Here is an 18,060-nt window from a genome sequence, read left to right as displayed (position 1 = left end):
GAAAAATAAATTTATGCTTAAATTTAGAATTCAAAAATTCAAAACTTTTCTGCTTCAAAGGACACTATAAAGAGACTAGGAACGAGGAGGGAAGATGACATAATGAATGGCTGGATTTGATTAGTTGACACTGTTTACATGTGTTGAAATATCACACTGAACATCATTAATATTTATAGTTAATGCATTCTAATTAAAATACTAATAAAATGTTTAAAAAATTAAAAAGTGAAAAGAAATTAGAAGACAACTCACACAATGGGAAACAAAAATTTGCAAATCCTGTACCTGATAGGAGATTTGCAACTAGAATATACCAAGAACACTTAGAACTTAAACACAGACAACACAATTTAAAGTGCGTAAAGTATTGAAACAGATGTTAATCCAAGAAATATAAAAATGCCAATCAGCCTATGAAAATGTGCTCAGTATCATTAATAATAAGGGGAATACAAATTAAAACTGCAAGAGGGCTAGGGTTGTGGCTCAGTGGTAGAGTGCTTGCCTCACACACATGAGGCCCTGGGTTCGATCCTCAGCACCACATAAAAATAAAAAAGTAAAGATTAAAAAATTAAAACTGCAAGTATCACTTTATGTGCACTAGGCTGGCTATAAAAAGATTGGACAAAGAAGTGTTGTTGTCGAGGATGTAGAGAAATTGGCACCCTGATATAAGGCTTGTGAGATGTAACATGGTGCTATCCCTTTAGAAAATGTATATTTTTTCTTCCTCAAAGTGTTAAATATAGAGTTACTACATGACTCATCAATTCAATTCCTAAGTATATACCCCAAAGAATTGAAAGCACATGTTAAATTCATATAGGAATATTCCTAGAAGCATTATTCATAATAGACAAAAGCAGACAAAAACCCCAAATGTCAATTAAAATAAGCACATAGACAAAACTTGGTCTATCCATGCAATGAAAAATTATTCAGCAAAAGTGAAAATCCACAAAGCCAGGCACAGTAGCATATGCCTATAATCCCTGAGGCTCAGGAAGCTGAGGCAGGAAGATCAAAAATTCAAAGCCAGCCTCAGCAACTTAGTGAGGCACCGTGTCAAATTCAAAACTAAAAAAAAGGATGGGGATATAGGTCAGTGGTTAAGCACCCCTGGGTTCATTCCCTGATACAACTAAACTAAACTAAACTAAACTAAACATAAAGTGCTTAATAGGTGCAATAATGTGGACGAACCTTGAAAACATTATGCTAAGTAACAGAAGTCACACACAAAAGGGCAAATATTATATGATTTCATTTATATAAAAAAGTTCAGAATAGGCAATCCACAGAAAGGAAGTAGATTTAGTGTTTTCCAGGGGTTGGAGGAAGGAAGGAATGAGTGATTAATGGATGTGAATTTCTTACGTAGTGATAAAATGACCCGGAATTAGAGAGGAGTAATGGTTGTATGATGGTTGTATGAATTACCAAAACTCAGTAAACTGAGTAAACTCTATACACTTAAAAAGGATAATTTTTGTGATATGTGAATCATATCTCATTTTTTAGAAATGATGGTTCTTCCATTTTTTGTTTAATATTGTGAATTATCCTATACTATTCCAATACACCTTGTCTAAGTTAGCCCCAAAATACAAAAAAGGAAAAAGAAAAAAAAATGAAAGCTGCAATGAATATTCTTTTATGTGCCTTTAAGTGTAATGTTTTGTTTAATCCAAACCTATCTGGTTAATTATATATATCAGGAGAGCTGACAAGTGGCCACATGACTAGTGTATCTTTATTTGGCCTTTGTCATGTGGATGCTGTCCCTGCCCATTACCTCTGCCCTGGTTCCCCAAAAGATAACCTAGAAGAGTAAGAATGTAGCAGACAGGAAAGAGGAGAAGCAATGAGGCTGACATTAATGATAATCCCCACATTAGCTCATTGTGCCCTGAATAATTGCTTCTGGCCAAGTTTCTGCTGGATGTGAGGTGCTCAGGCGCTGGGGGTGCAGCTGCCTCTGGCCACAGCTTGCGGCTGCTGCTCTTCTCAACTTGCACACATGCCTATGGAGTGAAACATGCCCTCTCTATCTAGGATGGGTAGGCAGAACAGGATGACAAATCTAAATTAAGAACTCAGGACTTCAGGATATTTGCTTTGCCTGGACAGTGCAGAAGGTCTGGGATTAGAAAGGGTGAGGAAGACAGCAGCTGGTCCATGCCCTGCCCATTCCTCTCCTGTGAGCCCACTCACCCACCCACGTGCACAGGACTGGCAAAATCAAGGCAGTTGCTCCACCTGGCTTTGAGAATACTCCTTTCTTGAAAATCAAATTTCTTATCACTACAATGCCTTCATCATTTTCAGATGTTGGGCCTATCAGCCAGATGTTTCTTTACCATTTATTGGTGGCTGTCAGCCTTCCCCTTTCTGGGTTGGCCAACAGTCACTCCTATCCCAACCTTCTCTTGCTCATAAGCTACTTCCAAACTACCAAACATCTTCTCCCAGCCCCACTGTTTGTGAATTTTATATTTCCTGTTTCAAGTCAGTATGGTGAATGGTCCCAGGCCCAGCTCTACCACCTGGAGCATATGACTACCCAATGCCAGGTCTGAGGTTCCTGTTTGTAACATAAGGGAGCTTGCTTAGCCAATCTCTTAAACCAGTGGTGCTTGCTATTGGCTGCATCTTGGGAGCTCCAGAATATACTGATACTTGGGACTCAACCCTGAGGATCTGATGTGATTAGTCTGGAGTGTGACCTGAAGATCTGGAATTTATACAGCTCCCCAGGTGATTCTCATGTGTAGTTAAAGTTTAAACTATTATATTGATAAGGAGACTCTTTTGGGTCTGACCATGTCTGTTTTGTCTGAATATAAGGTGCAGTCATAAAAGGTTTACCCATCCCCCATATAACAGAAGGAATTCTATGGAGAAGTAACCTGTGTCATACCCAATTTTTTCGGGGTGGGGGTCTAAAAAAATGAGAAAGGTAAAGGGGATGAAGGTGGTATGAAGATTTTAAAATATGCTACATCATGTCATCTCCAACTTCTAATTCCATTAGCAACTCCTACTTCCACTCATAAAAGTCAAGTGCCCCCAATGAATACTGAGGCCTTAGACAATTTGCCTACCTCAACTTCCTCAATTACTTCTTTGGCCCCTGCTCTCCTTATTTTCTTCACTGCAGGCATGCTGGCCACCTTCCTATTCTTCAAATTTCCTAGGAATGCTCTCACCTTAGGCCCATCACACCTGCTCAAGACAGGAATATTCTTGCCCATGACCAGTGCCCTCAACCTCTTCAGTTCTTTGTCCTTGTAACATTATCTTGGTAAGGCCTTTCTGACCACTATTTTAAAATTGAATTTCCTATCATACTACTTATCCCCCTTTCCTGTTTTATTATCCCCTATAGCACTTATGACCTTCTGGCCTGTCAAATATTGTGATTATTTTTATTGTCCGTGCTTTCCCTAACTAGAATGTAAACACCATGAGATGGGATGCCTGCCATGTTCACTACTTCATATTTGGTGATTAGAACAGTACATGACATATAGAGCACTAAATAAATACTGGTTGATGAGCAAATGGTGGAAATCTACAGAATAAAGGTTACAATCTTTTGCCTGAGTGAAAGATTTCACAGTTCATGAGGGGTTTCATATTGATTTACTTAACAGACCTTCACAATAACCCAAGGAGGAAACTAAGGATTATTATCACCAATTAACATACTTACAAAGAGAAAAAAAATGAGGTTCAGAGAAAAAGTATTACTTTAAGTTTATTTAGTTAGTAAGAAGTATTCAAAGATAATTTAGGGCCTATGGATGAGACATGCTTTCCGAAGTAGTACTGAACTAAAATAGGGAATAGAGATCTTCCCAGCCTTCACTGAAATTTCATTTTTCTTCAGTGATATTTTGTGTGGGCCAAAAACCACATTTTTGAATACTAATTTGATTGTGCTTTAAAATAATGGTTTGACAGGATTACTATTCAAGCCTTAGATAAGAGGGCCAGGACAAGGGTGGTAGCAATAGAAATAGAGAGGAAGTGGCATTAGGAGATATAGACCTTACAAAGTGAGCACCAAGAAAAAGATATTAACTAGAGAAATTTCTGGGAGTTGCTGGATGGGAAACCATAAGAATCTCAGGATCATGAAGATTGTGGGGGACTTGCTTGGTAGGAAAAAGGTAATACACTATTTTTCAACCTTACTAAGTATGAAGAGTTGGAGGGGACAGAAGAACATTGCAATGGTCATGTCCAGCATGCAACAAAAGTATATAGAACATAGTTTGGAGTTACAGACAAGTCATGTGTATAAGACCAGAACAGTCATGCTTGCTCATGACTTCATATCAGAAATCAATTCTGTGAGACTTTTAAAAAAATACCAGTTCCCAAGACTTAATAAATCAAAACCTCTGGGGTTTAAGAACCACTGGCTTTGGGCTTGGGATATAGCTCAGTTGGTAGAATGCTTGCCTTGCATGCACAAAGCCCTGGGTTCAATCCCCAGCCACACACACACACACACACACACACACATACACACACACACACACACACACACACACACACACGAACCACTGGCCTAGGTAAATTGTGGCAGAGGATCAGGTGGATAAAGAAGAATGCTAAGAACAAAACATTGAGTGACACCCATATTTAATTCTAGAAGAGGAATAACAACCATTGGTAAACAAGTAGGGTAAGCCAGGGAAGAAAGAACAGAAACGGGACAGGATAGTAAAGATAGTAAATGACAAACTTTGAAAAATTAGGGTAAGAAATAGTGTCAGCTGTGAATATAAGGAGGTGGAGGAGTGTTCAGGACTGGGGATGTGTTATTTTAAGTTTACTTCATGTGTGTGTGTGATGAAAGTAAATTGCATTTTTATGTTCAAGTATGCTAAAATATGTGCCTGGAATAGAAATAACTCAGAGGTGGTTACTATAGTTTTTAACAGGTTTCACTCTCTATTTCCAAAATGGCTGAAGAATTTTAACTGTTAGTGATAGTAACATCTGGTCCAGCTAAATCAGGATTAGCATAACAACAAGGGTAAATGAAGGGAGCTGGTGCAAAATTAAAGAAACCTCACCTGTTTGCTGTGTCTTTTATTCCAGTGTACAAAGTGAGAAGTAATGTCCCAGCTGTGGGAGAAAAGAAAAAAATAATCATATTAAAAGAAGTTGTCACAGTACAGAAAGAATTAATAACCAATTGAACTGTCCATTTTCACTCACCAAAGGCAAACACTAACCATATGAGTCAAGTGCTTCTTTTTCAAAACACACACACACACACACTGCAAAGAAAGCACAAAGCTCAAAAGACAAATGGAGCTTAGCACTGTAAATTAAGTAAAAGTAAAAGCTAAAATATATAAATATTTGGTTAGAGTCTGGCAATGAGTGAAAAAGACTTTTTAAAAGGAGAAAAAGAATTGTGCAACTGAAAATATAGACATATTTAACAAAACAAATGGGATGAAATTAAGACCAATAAACTTTGAGCTGATTATAAGGAGAAATATTCTTTTAATGATTGCTGAGACAATCTTCCCTAGTGGGAGCAAAGACACCAAAAATACCCTGGATGATGTTCCAGGGAAAAATGAGATAATGTATGTGAGAGTACTCTGGAAACTCCTGATTGTGTTACACATGTAAGGAGTTGCTATGATTGTTGTTATTATCCCACCCAGAACTTGGGAGCAAAGGGCACTGGAGACAAGCCTCAGGCCAGACCAACATTTAGCCAAAACTCAAAGCCTCCACTTTGCTCTACTGTCACCCTAGCCAAAGTGAGTCACTTATTTGTGTACTGACCACCATAAGACACCATGAAATTATTGTATCATCAAAAATTAGTTACTCCACCAGCAGTACTGAAAGTGGAGATTCATTAACTTCCCAAGGAGGCTTTTGGCTGAGTTGTCCCAGCTGGGACTTGAATTCATTTCTTTGCAAAGCTGGGAACCAGACAAAATTCAGTGTTCTAATTTCTGATTTCTATTAATTTTTTGGTCTTGCCCCACATTGTCTCCACCCTGTCTAATTTACCAAGCAATCTAGAATAATTGTATCTCTCTGAATACAGCAATAAAAACAATCCCCTTTTCCCCCTAACAATCCAAGTTCATTTATTCCATACCTTCCTCATAGGCCAGGGAATGAAACATTCTAAAGAAGGAGGGTATTTGCATAAAACCTAGGGCAACAAACATCCTTATGGTAAGACATGGTGAATAAACCCATAGAATGAGACCTATTTGTACAGGATGTGATACTTCTGTCAAAATATTTATTGCCCTTTAAAAAGAAGTCTAAGAAATGGAAGAAAGAAATACAACACAATGAGTTTGAGAGGGTTAGGTGAAACTGAAAAGAAGAAACTTGTTGTTTCATATGTAAATACCCATTCTCTGAAATAATTTCCAGCCTCTGACAATTTAGAGTCAAAGTGAGTTTAAAACTCATCTTAGTCCCAGCTGCTTGTCACCCAGTAAAGGAATCCCATCTATTTCTGCTTGAACTTCTTTAGTAACAGGCAGCTCAGTACTCACAAAGCAGCACATTCTAATATATTTTTCCTTCTCTTTGAAAACTGTTTAAACTTTTCAAACTATTAAACAATTAGAAATATAGAGTCACAGAATTCTAAAAGGATTCTTCAGTGTAAACTAACTCAATTCCCTTATGGTCCAGATGAAGAAACTGAGGCTTAGAGAAGGAATAGAATTTTCCCAAAGTCACATAGTTGGTTAGTGGCAGAGTTGGGACTAAAATCCAAGTCTCCATGTTCAGGGCCAGTGGCTTGTTTATTTCCCATAAATAAAGAGAGAAATGGGCCTAGCTTCTGGATTGATTTCTCAGTGACCATGTTACCAAGGTTTCAGCTTCTTGTCTTCACACCCACAACCTAACATTGGCTCATTTTACCCTAAACAGAACAAATCCAAAGGGTGGACTGGGTCAGGGAAAGGTGGCTCATGGAAGGGAAGCAGTGCTGCCCACTCTTTTGGCTCATCTACCATAGTGACTAACAACCTCCTGGAAGCAATGACATGTTACTGCTTAATTCCACCATATATTACATGGCAATTCTTTTATTTGTGAGAATGGTATTATGATTTTTGGGGATACTTGAGGGACATAATACCTGTTAACACTCCAGGATGGATTTCGAGTCACTCAAAACTCACTTGATAAGTGCCTTCAATGCTAGGAATTCTATTAGAACTTAGTAACAGGAGGGAAAACCAGAGGTTTCCACCTGTAGGAAATCATGTCTGGTGGGGAAATTGTATATACTGTTAACTCTAATCCAAGACAGATTATGGCCATCCTCATATCTCCCAGGAGCACAGAATAGTTACGGTCCTTTTATAGACTGATGGCAAGAATTACCTATATCCTTCCTGTTAAGCTCCCAAAGGGAAAATACATGGATTTTCAGAAAGAGAGCAAAGAAAAATATCTTCTGCTTCAAAATTAAGCTTTAGCTCTGAGAAATAGCTCCAAAAGATGTCTCACCATCTTCAGAAGGCATTCAAGTGGAGTAGGTCAATAAGATATTGAAGGAAAGTCATGTGGCCAGTCACAGGCCTTTCCCCTGCGTCTAGGAACTTTGTTCCCTGAATGGTTTCAAGAGAACTTTCAAAGGAATGTCTGGCATAAGGTGATTGGAGGATCTTACTTCCTCTTGCCTCCTTCTCTAGTGCCAGAGCTGATCTAATTGCTTAGCTGTCGCCATAAACCCAAATAGCTACTGAAAATCAAAAAACAAACAAACAAACTTGAAGTTAAAAAAAAAAGTGATTCTAATCTTGGCTCAGACACATACTAACTATCTGGCAAGTTTCATTTCTCTGCCTTCCCTAGTTGGGTTGAGGTGTCATTGGGATTATGGTTTAAAAAATACATAATAATTTTTTTCTCACATTCACCCATCATGTTACTTTCACAGTGTTCCACATCATTATGAAGGTGTTACCACCCCAATTTAAATAGTTCAAAACCTCAGACACATATCTGATTTGACTCCATGTCATGTGAGAAATGGAAGCAATTTGAGTGTTTTGACCTAGGGTCAGAAAATGTAGGTAATCTGGCCTCTGATCTTCAGATCTTTGAAGACCTCTCAAGGAAGATAAAGAGCAGACTTCTCTGGGTGGCCCCAGAGAGAATAATTAGGACATCTAGCGTCAAGTCATAGGTTTGTAAACCAAGTCCAGATTACCAAAAAGGAAAAGATTTAACAGTCAAGGCTTTCCTTGAATGGAATGGGCTCTTTCAAAGAGCAGGGAAGAGAGCAGAATCCAAGAGATTCTGAATCTCACACTCTTCTTTTTTAAGCCCATATAATTTATCAACTTCAAATTTCTGAAGATTCAATTTATGTGATACCTTGATAAATGAACTGCCTCCTTTCCAGTCCCACAGCCACCACCTCAGCTCCAAGGCCTTGTCCCCTCTCTGTATATAATTTATCCACCTCTTGATTTCTTCTATTCCAATATGGCTGACTTATGTTCATAAGATTATTCTTCCTATAGTACAGATCTGTTTTTCTTTAGCTCAGAAACTCTTAATAGCTATCCACTGTCTGCCAAATCAAATTGAAACTGAAATATCCAAAGTCTTTTGTGGTTTACCACCAATCTAACATGGCAACTTTAACTTCCACTCTTCTCCTAATTGTAAGTTAAAATCCATCTCAGTTGGTGTTCTTTTCACGTGCTCCAAGCTTCCCTGTATTCAAACAGTTGTTCCTGTTGTTTTCTTTGCTTAAACTGCCTTCTCTCCTATTCTCCACCTGTTGAAATCCTATCTGTACTCCTCCGTGTAGCTTAAATAATAATAGTTAACATTTATTGAGTGCTTATTTTGGGCCAGCCACTGTGCTAAGCATGTGCAAGTATTTTACATGGATTATCTCATTTAATCCTCACAACAACCCAATGAGGTAGGTGCTATTATTATCTCCACTTTAGCCTGGAGTTTACTAAAGCTCAGAGAGGGGGAAGTAATTCTGTTTGTTCAAGGGCACACCAGTTAATAAATGGTGGGGATGGAATCTGAATCCAAAGAGTTTGCCTCTGGAGTGCTGACAGGTGTTATTATTTCAAAAAACAATCCAAAAGGTTCTCAGATTTTTTCTAACTCAAGTTGATAGGATCCTTACTTGAGAACCTCAGAGCACTTTGCTCCTTAAGATCTATCTTCTATTATATTTACTTGGGTTCTTCTACCCATGATGAGCCTGACAAGCCCCATTGGTCACAACCTAGATTTTGCACTTCTCACTGTCTCAAACTTGATGGCCCAGAGTAAGTCTTTAATAAGGTTGTTAAGTTAAATTGAAGGAATATTGAAGTGAAGGAAGGGTCAGAAGAGTTATCTAGAGGAGATGTTCCACATGTCTCTACCCCGGCTACCCTGTATGACATTGGCCAGTGCTACCAACACCTGTCCAAATCAGACCCTTCAGTCTATTTTCCCAGCCTGTTCTCTGGCGGGTCTCTTCTTGTCCCCCCAGTTCTCACAGCTGCCTGGGCTTTGGCCAGTGTTTGGGGTGAGGCAGGATCAAAATATCATTGCCCCGGGCTCAGCTTCCAGGAGTGAGGGATCAAGTGAAACCCAGGCGCGCGGGTGAGGGGGTGGACTGAAAGCCCCCATACAGAGCCAGCATGCTCTTTACACAAGCCCTGACTTGCCCAGGGACCACGTGGGTGGGCCAGCAGTTTAGCTTCCCTCAGGGATGCTGCACATATCTGATCCACCCCCTCCTCCCTTCTGCTAACTCCCAGCCTCCTCCTCTTCCTTATCTCCCAAGCCCAGATGCTCAAGGTGGTTTGACAAGTCCGGGCATGTTCCCAGTGGCCATCCAGGTCCAGTAAGAAGGCTCTTACAGCGGGGTATTGGTTCGCTAAGGCTGTAAGAATATCAGCCTAGGTTCCTGGCACTTCAGATAGTGTTCCCTGTACAAACGGATGAACTGGTAGAGAGCCAGGGGATGCCTTTCCAACCATTCTGACTTTGCAGCACACAAACATGGAAATCCTGACCCGGTCCTGTACTTCCAAACGTAAATACCACAGGTTCCGGCCGGCTTGCCACTCCAGGGTGTGCTCCCACACGTGCCCAGTAACAGATGGAAGGATGGATCTTACCATCACAACAATGGAATTCCCAGACAAAATCACTTCAACACAGAGCAAACATCCCGCTCAGCCCCTGCCCCTCAGTCCCCAGCAAGCATATCGCACTCACAGTAGATGAAATCCGTTGCTATCAAAGCTCCGCTCCACTCATTTCATATCCACGTGTAGCAACAGCGGATCAAATCCACCCTCTATTCCTTTCAAGCTAAGCCTACTTCCCCCGCCCCTGTGAGGTTTCCGGGGCAGCTATTGGATTATCTGATGTGTCTAGGCGTGGCTATGCAAAGAAACCCCGCCCCCGAAAAGGACACAGTGAGTCTGGGGGGTAAACAGTGACCGAGCCACTGATTGGGCTGGAGTTGCAAAGCTCCTGGGACTGAAGCGGGGGCGTGACGGCAGAGGGCCAGGGAGTTTGGTTCAGCCCAGTCTGTGGGAAAGGAGGGAGGGTCAAGTGGTTGGAGGCAGCTAAATGGAGCTCCGCTCTTCAAAGTTTTGTGCATGAGTTAGCAAGGCTGGAGATTGACAGGCAAACTTAGTGTTGCAAAAGTAAGGATTTTTAGACACACGGAACAGCTACTTCCCAGCTCTGATCCTGCCTTAAAAAAAAAAAAATCGCTTCAGAAAACTTTTGACTGGAGGGAGGAGAGGTAACCTGAAGCTGGGGAAAGACCACTGAAAATTAAGGAAAACTGACTTCTGGACTTCGCTCTGACTTTCTGCACACCCTTCGCCTTTGTGGAGCCCTAAGTCTCTGTACAGGGAAGAGGGTGGACTACCTAGTCATTCTAATAATCACCCTTTGGGAGTTTATAAGGTTATGATTTCGCTGGCAGCAGTGGGGAAATCCTGGGATGTTGTCCCTGACCTTGAAGAACTTGAAGAGGGGTTAGGACAGACTAGACACAGAGAACAATAAGCAGTATAAAATGCATGAAGCTATGCTTGTGTGGGGATAGGGAGTAAACAGAAAATTTCTGTAGCTTCCTGTCAATTTTGTGTGAAACAAAAATTGCTTAAGAAAACTAAGTCTTTGATACAAAATCAAAAAAGGGTTAAACTATGGGATACAGAGTAAAAGGGCACTGGGGTGCAGGAAGAAGGAGAACTTAGAAAGGCTCTAAGCAACTTAGTGAGACCCTATCTCAAAATAAAAAGTAAAAAGGGCTAGAGATGAGGCTCAATGGTTAATCACCTCTGGGTTCAACCCCAGTATCAAAAAATAAAAATCAGACCAGAATGTGGTCATCACTTAGACTGCTGTTGTGGGATCAGGCATAGAAAGAGAATTGCCAGAGTTGTAATTTCAAGTCTGTTCCTTACTTGTTGTGTGACCTCCAGCAAGTTATTTAACCACTTTGTATCTTAACATATTTGTTTGTAAAATGGATACAATAATAATCTCTTCCTTGGGATTATTTTGGGGAGTGCATGAGTTTATATAAAAATAGGGTTAATAAATATAAGAAAATTAGAACAATGAGTGGGACATAGAATATAATATACACATGTTTATTAGATATAAATAGTACACACACACACACACACACACACACACATACACATAAGCAATTTAGAGTACTTATATCTGTGAGGTTAAAATGAAAATAGTTGTGCTGTGTAACTCTTAATTCTTCCCAGAGGAGGCAAACGAAGAGTTACAGGTGGAAAACTCAGCTTTATCTCCCAGAGAGTGGACTCTTTCACAAAAGAGGGGCCCTTTGCTTTTTCTCCATCTTGTGCTACCCAGATCTGGCTTACAGACAGCCCAAAGAACCCTGGCTTTGGATTTAGGAGTCTTGGCAAAATTAACTTCATGTGTTAAAATCAAGTGAGTATCTTTCTCTCTCAGCCTTTGTAACCTAAAGAGATTCTTAGAATAGATGACCTTGAAACTCTAGAGCAGTGCTTTTTACATGTTAATATATACACAGAATCACTTAGGGATTTTATTAAAACACAAATTCTGATTTAGTAGCTCTGCTGTGGTGGCCAAAATTTTGACTTTCTAACAGAGCTCCCAAGTGATGCAGATGCTACTGGGACACAGAAAATTTCAAAATGAAGATTCTAGAAGGTGGTCAGGGATAGCCTTTACTGAGCATCTGTTGTGTTTGTCAGCATTCCATTACTGAAACAAAATACCTGAGATAACAAATGTATGTACAGGAAATGTTTATTTTAGCTCATAGTTTTGGAGGTTTCAGTCCATGTTTTGTTGACCCTATTAGCTTTTGGATCTGTGGCAAGGGAGGAGCGCATCATGACAGGGTGTGGGGTTATAGTGGGGCAAATACCAATCACTTTATTGGCAGGATGCAAAAGAGAGAAAGCGGAAGAGATCTGGGTCCCATTGCCTCCCTTGAGGGCATATCCCCAATGACCAGAAGGCTTCCCACTAGACCTTACCTTTTAGAAATTCCACCACTTCTCAATAATGGCATAAGCTGGTGACCAATTCTTTAACACTCATCTATAAATCATGCAAATGTGCCTCTTTGTAACTTAAAAAAGTCCTATGAAATAGTGATTACTATTCCTTATGGATAAAGAGGTTTCTTGTACTCATGACACTGCCTGGAATACTGAAATCAACCTGAGATGAAGGTACTAAGGAAACTTCAGAGGGTACTAGCTTTTGTCAGATTATTTAGAAAATGACTAAAAGCAAAAAATATGAAGCTAACATTACCTTCCACCACATCTTGTCCAATAATACTATGATAGCTGGCCCTCACAGAGCACTTTTCAGGCACTGTTCCAACTGTTTTGCATGGATTAATTAATTTAACCTTAAAATAACCAATCAAGCTAAAAGCATTGGAATCATCCTTGACTCTTTTTTTTTTCACCTCATATTCAATCCATCAGCACATCCAATCATCTCTGTCTCCAAAATATTTCCAATGCCACATCTTCTCAGTACCTTCACTGTAATTACTTTAGTGAAAATAATCATTACAGGACTCCTTGATCTTATAGTTACACTACTACAGTCAATTCTCAGTAGAGCAGCACAGTGACCCTTTGAAAACATAAATCAGTCCAAGTCTGTCCAAACCATTCTGCTGTTTTGTTAGTCCTAGTATATGTCAAGGTCCTTGACTATCATCAATGAGAGTCTACAATCTGCCCCACTTAAGCCCACTCTCATCAGTCTTCCCATATATCTCTAATCTCATTCCTAGCACTCCCCTTGACGACCATACTCAACCATACTGGCCTCTTTGCTATTTATTCTAACACTCAAAGCATGCTGCAGGCTGGTCTGTGCACTTGCTCTCTTTCAGCCTAGACATTTTTTCCCAAGCTATCTTCATGATTCCTTCCCTCACTTCCTCCATATTTATACTCAAATGTTATCTTATAATTTCTTACAATACTTTCCTGAATACCCTAATATATGTTAAGGAAATTTCCAGAGACTTTTGGACTCCACTAGGTAGACTTTGCCTCAGGGTTAGCCCCAAGTATGTGCGGTGCAGTGTGGCAGTGGGTAGGATTAAGGCTCTCAGCTCTGAGTTATTCTAGCTTCATGGTCAATCAGAACTGAAGCTGGGTCAGCTTATTTCTTGGGGACTCCCTGCAACCTTTCCTTTCATAATGGGCAGGAATTATTTTATTTACCCAAAACAGACTAATCCCAAACAAAGGGTTTCTCTGACTTCACTGTTGTAACTTCCCTAATCTGACAGCAGCCCCCACCCCAACTATTTCTGGGGACAGAGAGGTTCTTCTGTAGCCCAGTGAGAGATCTGGGGCTCCCTGCTGCTAAGTTTTAGCCCTTCTCAGAGGTTACCTAGGGTTGCATACAGTTTAGAGAAGACTGAATAGTCTCTAATTCTAGGGTAACATGCAGGCAGGGGGACTTCTTATAAAAGAACCTCATTTTATTTTGTCAGACTGGTGCCCTTATAGACCCTCTGGAGCCTGGAAGAGGAACAGAGGTAGAGGCTGAAGCACCAAGAGATGCTGGTTTCTGTGGGGCTGCCCCTTTGGACTGTGTTAGGTCGGTGGCAGCGACTTGGTGGCGACTTAGTGGCAACTTAGAACAAAGCAGCCCGAGCTGCTTTGAACATCAATCAGATGCCGGCGGAAACGCCTGCCAATCAGCCAGATCTCCTGACTAACGCCTGTCAATCAGCAGGACCCCCTGGCCAATCCTGGAGTTCAGCCAACTCCCCTGACCAACTCCAAGGGGACAAGGGACCCTAGAGACACCTTTTCCTGTCCCAAGCCCTTCCCTTCCTGCTGTAAGCCCCATAAAAGTCCTGTACGGTGGAGCTTCCACTCGGTTTCTCCTCAGACCCTTCCCCTGTCCACTCTGTGGGTCTGATTGAGTTCCGCCCGGGGAGTGATATCTCAATAAAGCCTGTTCAGCGGCCCTTTTAAATCTGTCAACTTTGGTTGCTGCCTGCCCAGCCTGATCTGACAGACTGCAGCATCTTGAGGGATGTCCCTGAATACAGGATCAGTTTCTGGTGTCCTTTAGTAAGCTTGTGGGGAAATGTATAGATGACTTTAATCATAGATGTCAGTTGCAATGGCATGTACATGCTTGGATCTTCTGGATTAGAAAGCTGAGACATAAGAAAGTTATTTCTAGTTATGGCATTTTTCAAAATTCGGGCTGGGGATGTGGCTCAAGCAGTAGCGCGCTCGCCTGGCATGCGTGCGGCCTGGGTTCGATCCTCAGCACCACATACAAACAAAGATGTTGTGTCCGCCGAGAACTAAAAAATAAATATTAAAAAAAATTCTCTCTCTCTCTCCCACTCTCTCTTTAAAAAAAATTCATTTGATTTCTAGCATAGTTCATTTTTAATCTTTTGTCTCATTCTTAATCATCTTCTCTTCCACTTGCCCTGAGTTACTGTTTCAGGCTCACTCCTCTTAGTCAAGCACAAAACCAACCCTTAAACTCTTAGTAGATAACTTCACCTCCAGTTCTGCTGAGAAAATAAAAAAGCTACAGGCTTCAACTCTCTAAACAACTTCTGATTTCTCCACTTTCAAAATCATTCTTGTCTCTATCTTGGAGCTTCTTTCTGTCCCAAACTAATCTCTCTATCTGTGTTACTACTTCCTGTCTGATCTACTTTCCTTTTCATGTATCTTTATAGTATTTCTTTGCCTAGATCCTTCCCTTAACCTGTATCTTTCAATTCTGAACCAAGATTCTGGAAAGAGGTTTTCATAGTCCTTTCATATCCTCACATTCATCTCTCCATTTCTAAACTCATTACATTCTGCTCTCTTCAGGATCACTCATGAATTTCTTGATATCAAACCTATGGATTATTTCTGAATTCTCATTTGAATTCTCCAAAATATACATATTTTTGACTCCTTTTTTTCCTCTCATTTTTCCTTTGACTTTCATGGAAGCTATTTATTCTATATTCAGGCCTTTAATTTTTTTTCTGGATTCTCCTTACCCACTTGCCCACCAAATGTTGGAGTATTTCAGAGCATTCCAGTTTGTCCCTCTTGCCTGATTCTAACTTCTCTCATTGGAGTGTGAACCTATGTGGTAGACACCTCCTATGTCATTTCACTAATTAATTCCCACATGTAAAATAACACCAAGGGCATCTTAGGCAATCAATATACTTTTACATATTTTATACTGTACATAAGTATATGTTGAATGAATTAATTAATAAATAACTGGTTGAGTGAGCCCAAGGAAGTTAATGTTCACATTTGAATACACCCTTCTGTATGTGCTCCTAGGCCTCAAGTGAGTCACCATATTGGAGCCAAAAATATTGGAGCCATACACAAAGTAATAGGAATAGCCAAAACTTGATTATTACTTGATCAACTGTATATGTTAAGCCCTGTGCTAAATGTCTTACATGCAAGATCTCATTTAATCATCACAATACTCTTATGAAATAAATATCATTATATCATACCTATTTTATAGATGAGGAAATTGAGGCACAGAAATGGTAACTAATTTTCTGTGGTACCATAACCAATAAGTGGGAATTGACATAGAACTCTTAAGGATTGTTAATTCCTGAAAAATTCACTGCCACATGCAAAAGTGAATCCTTTCTTTCATTTTCTTTTTTAAATTTTTTTTATTTGTTTTAATTAGTTATACATGACAGTAGAATGCACTTATATACTTATTATATCATACATAGATGGGATATAATTTCTTTTCATCCAGAAACTCTTTCCACCATCCCTTGGAGAACTATTCTAAACCTCCACCTTTTCCCTAAAAGTCCCTCCTTAGGCATCGAATTCTTAATCCAGAAAGTGGACTTTTGTCCAGTTCATCAAGAAAACAGATGCTATTAAACAATTAATCTCTTTACCTCCTATCTATATACATGTAAGTTCATTCTCCCCATCCCACCGCCCACCATTCTCTGTCTTTCTCCACACCCAGCCTAGTTTTTCCTTTTGGAGAAGAGAAGGTAATGGACCAAGCTTCATGGAATATCTCCAGTCTTTCTGGTATCATTTTTTTCTCAGCATTTTTTTTGGTTCTTTTTAGATATAAATGCAGTAGAAGGTATTTTTTTAAAAAATAATTTTTAGTATTAGATGGACACAATACATTTATTTTATATTTATGTGGTGCTAAGGATTGAACCCAGGGCCTTCCACATGCAAGGTGAGCACTCTACCACTGAGCTGCAACCCTGGCCTAGTAGACAGCATTTTGACATATTATACATACATGGAGTTTCTGATATCATTTTTACTTACCTTCCCTCTGGTGCTCACTCTCTCTATGAATACATTCAAATCCCTTCCACTATAAAATTAAGTCAATCCTACCTCTACACTTCCTCCTCCTTAACTAGAAGTCTCATTTCTCTTCCTTTCTCAGTTAAAGTTTTATGCAGAATAGTCTGCTATTCCATGACTAGTCATTATTTCCATGTCTTCACTTTCCACTAGCTCCCCAATCTGTTGCAATCTGGCTTCTAGCCCCATGTGTTCTCCCTCAGGCCACAAGGGACCTCTTTACTGCCAAATTTTAGGGAATATTTTTTCTCATTTTCTTATTTATCCACAGCTTTTTCCAGTGTTGGTTTTTTATTCTTTTCTTTGGAAAACATTCTTTCTTGTGTTGGGGAAAGGAAAAAAAAAAAACCTCTTGCCTGGTTTCCTTCTAATTCTTAAACTCTTCCTTTTTAGATTGTGTCTCAGCATAGTCTCTTTTGTCTCATGCCATGAATGATTGGTGAGTCTGGGTCCCTCGCCACATTTTATTTAAATAAACTCATTTACCTCATAGAACAACACTTTAAAGTAGTGTGATAGTCAGTTTTTCATCACTATGACCAAAATATCTTACAACAAAGAACTTAGGAGAGATTTATTTTGGCTCACAGTTTTATATGTTTTAGTCCATAGTCTGCTGGCTCCATTTCTTTGAGCCTGAGATCAGGCTGAACATTAAGACCTAATGACATGGTAGAGGAAAACTTCTCACCTCATGGCAACTACAAAGCAGAGTGAGAAGAAAGAGAGGAAGGGGCTGGGGAAAAGATAAACCCTCTAGGGCATACCACTAACTATGATCTACTTCCTCCAACTAGGTCCCCTCTCAGTATTTTATTTAAATTATTACTCAATTAAATAGATTAATCCACTGATGATGCTAGAGCACTCATAATTCAATCATTTCTTAAAAGTCCCACCTCTGTACATTGCTGCATTTGCACTGGGGAACAAGTCTTCAACGTATGAGCATTTGAGGAACATTTTAGATCTAATAATAACTATAAGAGTTAGGTATTATTTTCTTCACACAGAAGAAAGCAAATCAAAATTAGAGAAGTGGGCTGAAATGTCTAGGGATACATAGTAAGTACACACTCAATCTACAATGAAAGCCAGGATCTGATTCTCAGCATGTCATATCATA

General features: G+C 39.8%; 1 protein-coding gene across 1 annotated transcript in view; it reads right to left on the bottom strand.

Moving 5' to 3' along the window:
* Eda2r (ectodysplasin A2 receptor) overlaps positions 1 to 10,326 on the bottom strand; it is a 34,800-nt gene extending 24,474 nt beyond the window's left edge. Inside the window, exons 1-2 of the mRNA XM_077107278.1 lie at positions 10,273 to 10,326; positions 5,097 to 5,148 (exon numbers count right to left, since the gene is read on the bottom strand). The gene's annotated coding sequence lies outside the window, so the exon portion shown is untranslated. The remainder of the gene's footprint in view (positions 1 to 5,096; positions 5,149 to 10,272) is intronic.
* Between the last annotated feature and the right edge of the window lie 7,734 nt (positions 10,327 to 18,060).

Source organism: Callospermophilus lateralis, chromosome X (assembly GCF_048772815.1).
Source record: "Callospermophilus lateralis isolate mCalLat2 chromosome X, mCalLat2.hap1, whole genome shotgun sequence".
NCBI lineage: Eukaryota > Metazoa > Chordata > Mammalia > Rodentia > Sciuridae > Callospermophilus > Callospermophilus lateralis.
This window is presented reverse-complemented; position numbering and strand designations above follow the sequence as displayed.